Source organism: Centroberyx affinis, unplaced genomic scaffold (genome assembly GCF_046629955.1).
Source record: "Centroberyx affinis isolate AG114_WGS23_722 - 3 ecotype Tasmania unplaced genomic scaffold, CSIRO-AGI_Caff_v1 ptg002974l_1, whole genome shotgun sequence".
In the NCBI taxonomy this organism is placed as follows: domain Eukaryota; kingdom Metazoa; phylum Chordata; class Actinopteri; order Beryciformes; family Berycidae; genus Centroberyx; species Centroberyx affinis.
In genome coordinates, this window is record NW_027281082.1 from 91107 (window position 1) to 97106 (window position 6000).

The following is a 6000-nucleotide window of genomic DNA, read 5'->3' on the forward strand; positions in this document are numbered from 1 at the left end:
TGAAGTACAAGAGGCAATTAGACTGCTACAAAATGGTAAATCCCCTGGCCAGGACGGGTATATAGTAGAATTCTATAAAGCATATTCCAACTTCATTTCCCCGCTTCTAGCAAAAGTTTACAATGAATGTTTCATTAATGGCCGACTACCTTCAACTTTATCCGAAGCCACCATATGTCTCTTATTAAAAAAAGATAAAGACCCTCTTGAATGTAACAACTATAGGCCCTAGCTAAGGTCTTAGCTTTACGTTTACAACAGGTCCTACCAACTCTGATTTCAATGGACCAAACTGGTTTTATGGTCGGAAGGAGCTCCTCTTATAACACCAGAAGGCTGCTCAATATAATCAGTTCCTCCAGCGCTGACACTCCTGAGGTAATAATATCTTTAGACGCTGAAAAAGCGTTCAGCATGGTTGAGTGGAAGTACCTTTACTATGTCCTGGAAAAATTTGGCTTTAGTTCTGATTTTGTTGCTTGGATTAGGCTGCTCTACGATTCCCCTGTCGTGTGTTCTCACCAATGGTGTGAGGTCTCTCCCCCCTTTGCTCTCCACCGTGGCACCAGGCAGGGGTGCCCACTCTCTCCCCTCCTATTTGCTATGGCCATCGAACCCTTAGCCATTTGGCTTCGAGAGGCGGGGAGATTTGAGGGCATCACCAGGATGGGTATTAGGCTACTCACAAACTGTCCTTATACGCGGACGATCTGTTGTTATACGCCTCCAACCCAGTTTCATCCCTCCCAGTTGTCAAAGACATTTTAATTCAATTTGGCAAATACTCTGGATATAAGTTAAATTTCCAGAAAAGGGAACTCCTCCCCATCAACGCTCTATCTAAGAAAATTCCACGGTCTCTCTTTCCATTCAGAGTTGTCTCTGAAGGTTTTAGATACCTGGGGGTGTTTATTACTACTTCATTTAATGATTTTTTTTTTTACTAAAAACTTTTGCCCTCTCGTCGATAAATGTAAACTTGACATAACTCGCTGGTCTTCTCTCCCTTTGTCCTTGATTGGCTGTGTTAACCTTATAAAGATGGTGATTCTCCCCAAATTTCTATACCTGTTCTAACACATTCCAATTTTTATGAGAAAGTCGTTTTTCCGTCAGCTAAATCAGATGGTATCCTCATTTCTATGGGCAAATAAACCTCCACGCATTAAGAAAGCCATTCTACAACTCCCCAAAAAGTCAGGCGATCTGGCACTACCCTATTCAGTACTACTGGGCATGCAACATTGACAAATTACGTTATAGGATCGATAGCAGGGCCAAGATATGTCCTTCATGGGCCCAAATGGAACTACTGTCATCAAAGCTCTCCTTCCTACGGAAGCCAGAACGGCCGTGCTTACAATTATTTTTTTAATGCCGTTATCTCAAGATCACGAGTTAATTATCTCGTTATCTCGAGAAAACGAGTTTTGTTATCTCGAGATAACGAGATAATCAACTTGTTATCACGAGAAAACAAAATGTTGTTTCCTCCTATTACTTATAATGTTTATCAGAGATCAGGAGTGCCATGCCAGCATGCATAGGGCGTCTTGACAACTGCAGAAACTGATTTTTAAGCTGGAAATGTAACTGCAGCAAACAAAACTACACATTTATGCTTCCTGTTCAGTTATGAATCCTCCCTGACAGTCATGACAGTGATCTTGAAGGCTGAAATCAGGTGTGATCAAATGAACCAGACACTCTTTCGAGTTCTCCATATTATCCTGTGATCTCGAGAAAACAAAAGTCGTTTTCTCGAGATAACAAGATAATTAACTCGTTATCTCGAGAAAACGAGCTTTGTTATCTCGAGATAACGAGATAATTAACTTGTGATCTCGACATAACGGCATTAAAAAAAATAATTGCAAGCACGGCCGTTCTCGGCTTCCGTACCTTGCTGCACAACTTCCCCTTAAAATGTATAATATTTCCCAAAACCCAGTTGTTACCAATTAAATTAAGATCTGGATACAATTCCGTAAACATTTCGGACTGGACAAACCCTCTACTTTAGCGCCGGTTTTTAAAAATCATTTATTCCCACCCTCTTCCTCCGACCCCACTTTTCGTATGATAAGGGCATACTTGGTATCAAAGATTTCTATAAGGAAGGAATCTTCACTGATTACACAGAGCTCTCAACTAGGCTTGACCTGCCCAAATTCTGCTTTTTTTCGTTTCCTTCAAGTCAGACATTTTATTAAATACAATTACCCCCATTTCCCTAATCACCCGCCTGGGTGATCGCTTTGGATCCGGTCCAGAAACGCTCCATCTCCATAATTTATGACTCCACTGACTCCCTTAACTCCAACAACCCATCTGAAGCAGGTTTGGGAGCAGGAAATTGGTGTGCCAATACCTGACAGCCAGTGGGTCAAAATCCTTGATCTAGTCCACTCAGCTTCTATGTGTGCTAGACATGGCTTATTGCAGTGCACACAGAAAAATAAAGGTTTGAACTGGAACCAAAAATGGTTCATTGGAGTGATGCCATAGGAGAACCATTTCTGGTTCCACAAAGAACCTTTCAAGAATCTATATTCTTGTATTGTAATGTATTATTGAATATTCATTATTATTGAATATTCAATAATACCAAAGAACCATATATGGTTCATGAGTGAAAGAACTATATATGTTTTTTTGGGATAATAAAAGGTTCTTAATTCTTAGTTATTGGATGGTGGGTGATGGCATAAATGTAGAAAATAACCAAACCCTTCCATAGAATATATTGTGCAATTGCCAATGATAAACAAAAACACAATGCAGGTGTCTAAGCAAAGGAGAGCAGAAAAAAAAAAGGTTCTTTGTGGAACCAGAAATGGTTCTTCTATGGCATCACTCCGAAGAACCATTTTTGGCACCTTTATTTTTCTGTGTGTGTAAGGTTCTTTTCAGAGTACACTATACGAATGCCCGATTGGCGAAAATTGATCCAGATACCAGTGATATTTGCAATAGGTTCAAACAGTCACCCGCTAACCATACTCACATGTTCTGGTCCTGTCCATATTTAACAGATTTCTGGCATCAAATCTTTAACACACTTGGGACAGTGTTTGGTATGAACCTTATAACCCTGAACCTCTCACGGCCCTATTTGGAGTCCCACCACCTACAGCACCCAATTTCCCATCGATAAAGCGGCATGTTCTGGCCTTCACAACTCTACTAGCTAGGCGCCTCATTTTATCTACACTGTGTTCCAAATTATTATGCAAGTGACGTATCAGTAGGATTTCAGTTCACTTAGTTTTTATTTTTTCAATGTTTTTTCCCTGTTTTATTTGTCCTATCTTTTTAGATAACTGGAATCAATCTCAGGTGTGTCAATTAGTTTGCCAGGTGATCTTAATTAAAGGGAAACCTACTTAAAGAGGTTGTCCCACATTATTAAGCAAGTCTCAGTTCTCATGCAATATGGGGAGGAAGAAAGATCTTTCAGAAGATGAAAAGCGTGAAATAGTGCAATGTCTTGCAAAAGGCATGAAAACAATTGATATTTCGCGAAAACTCAGAGAGATCATCAAACTGTTAAAAGATTTGTGTGTGATTCAGAGCACAGACGAATTTGGTCAGATAAATGTTCATTAAGGAATGTTTCTGTCAGGCAAATTAATAGTGTTAAAAGGGCAGCTATAAAAAAGCCACTGTCGAGCAGCAAACAGGTATTTGAAGCTGCTGGTGTCTCTGGAGTCCCAAGAACCTCTCGATGCAGAATCCTCCAGAGGCTTGCAGTTGTGCGTAAAGCTGTATTTCGGCCACCCCTAACCAATGCTCACAAAGAGAAACGTTTGCTGTGGGCTCAGAAATACATGAAGACTAATTTTCAAACAGTTCTATTCACTGATGAATGCCGTGCTACACTGGATGGTCCAGATGGATGGAGTTCTGGATGGTTGGTGAATGGCCACCCTGTTCCAACAAGACTGCGACGTCAGCAAGGAGGTGGCGGAGTGATGTTTTGGGCTGGAATATTGGGAAGTGAGATGGTAGGTCCCTTTAGGGTCCCTGAGGGTGTCAAAATGACCTCCGCAAAATATGTGGAGTTCCTTACTGACCATTTCCTGCCATGGTTTAAAAGGAGGAATCGTACCTTCCGGAACAAAATTATTTTCATGCAGGACAACGCACCATCCCATGCTGCAAAAAACACCATTGACTCCTTGGTTGCTATGGGCATAAAGGGAGAAAAAATCATGGTGTGGCCACCATCATCCCCTGACCTCAACCCTATTGAGCACCTGTGGAGCATCCTTAAAAGGAAGATCTATGAGGGTGGGCGGCAGTATTCCTCAAAACAGCAGCTCTGGGAGGCAATACTGGCATCCTCAAATGAAATACAGGCAGAAACTGTACATGAACTTACAAGTTCAATGGATGAGAGAGTTGTTAAAGTGATCTCAAAGAAGGGCTCATATATTAATATGTAACTTGATCTGTAAATAAGTTTTTTTTAATTTAAATTGCATTTATTTTTGAAAAAGGATCTGTTCATGCAACAAATTACAACAGATTTCTGTTTTGAATTCGTTATGTATGTATTTTGAGTTCTTTTCAAAATATTAAAAAAAGCTGTTGTCATCATCAGTAGTTTTGCTTGTAATAACATCCACATTAGAATATAATTGTTGTAGGATGAAAAACATCCTTATCGTATTGACTGTTTAGGAAAAACAAACAAAAACAGCATGTGCATAATAATTTGGAACACAGTTGTATTTAAGGGGTGCCGGAAGAGGTGCGGTTGAGGTGTGGTCCTGCTCCTGAAACTCGCTAGGTAAGCTTCAATTAGAGTGTGATCCTCCTCTCCCAGTGTGTGTGATTCAGGTTTTACTCAAGTTGTGTGAATTGTTGAGCACATCCAGACAGAAAGAACAGAGGAACTGCTCTCTGAACAGCAGACTGCTGACAGAGGACATTTCTGTGAGGATCAGGTTATCATATTCTATAGAGGGCTTTCAGCTGATGGATGCTGCTCTCTGGCGGCCATATTGGAGGTCCACAGCTCATGGCAACAATGACTGAGAACAGCTGATTGTATTTCTAATCTTATGACTTGTCTGTTTAATCAGTGTGGAATAGACATGGTTAATTTCTGCTCTCTATGTGTTGATTACCTTTAAAGTAAAGACATTTTTCAAACTTTGATATCAGTCAAACATTAAATAATTTAACTAGCCTATACAGGAAAATAACAGTCATGTAACCATACAAACTCTTTCTATTGGTTTTTATTTATTTCAGCAATTTCTTTTAATGTGAGAAACATACAGTAGATTGCAGAATTCTTTCTTTTTCAATAAAATGCTCATTAGTAATTGTGTAGAATTAAAATGCTCAGTATATGTACACTGCTATGACAGTAATCACCTTTTTAGTTCATCTCCTGGACATGTTACAATGAAACTGGAAAATTGGTAGTTTTCACACTCCTGCAATAGTGATTAGATTTAATGAAGTTTTTATGATCCCTGTGTTTGCTGCAACAAGTAGTAATACCATACATACAAGAAAAACAGGATATAAAGAAAAATACTGAATTTACCATATTAATCAGAATCTGGAGTTTAACGTTTCTTTAACTTTTTTTTCATGATAAAACTAAATCATTTTTGCAAAGAAGAAGAAAGGTAAAGAGACAAGATACATTAATAGTTACTGGGCTTTTTTCACCGACAGGGAGTTTGTCTGATTCTTCTCTCAGTGGAGAGCTCCATTGAAAGAACAAATTCATCTTCAAATGTGCTTAAGACAAGTCTGTGAAGTGTTTTTTCTGTTGTTTTATAAAAGAAAATTCAACATTCGAATGGCTATAACAGTTACCTGAAAAAACAACAACGTATGTCTAAATTTGTTATCTTAAATGACAATGAATCCTATCTGAGAAAAACAAATGATTAGTCTAATCTGTGTGATTGACAGGAGAGATGATCAGAAGGGCGGAGTTTTTACCACCATCATTCTTACAGGGACAGAAGTATG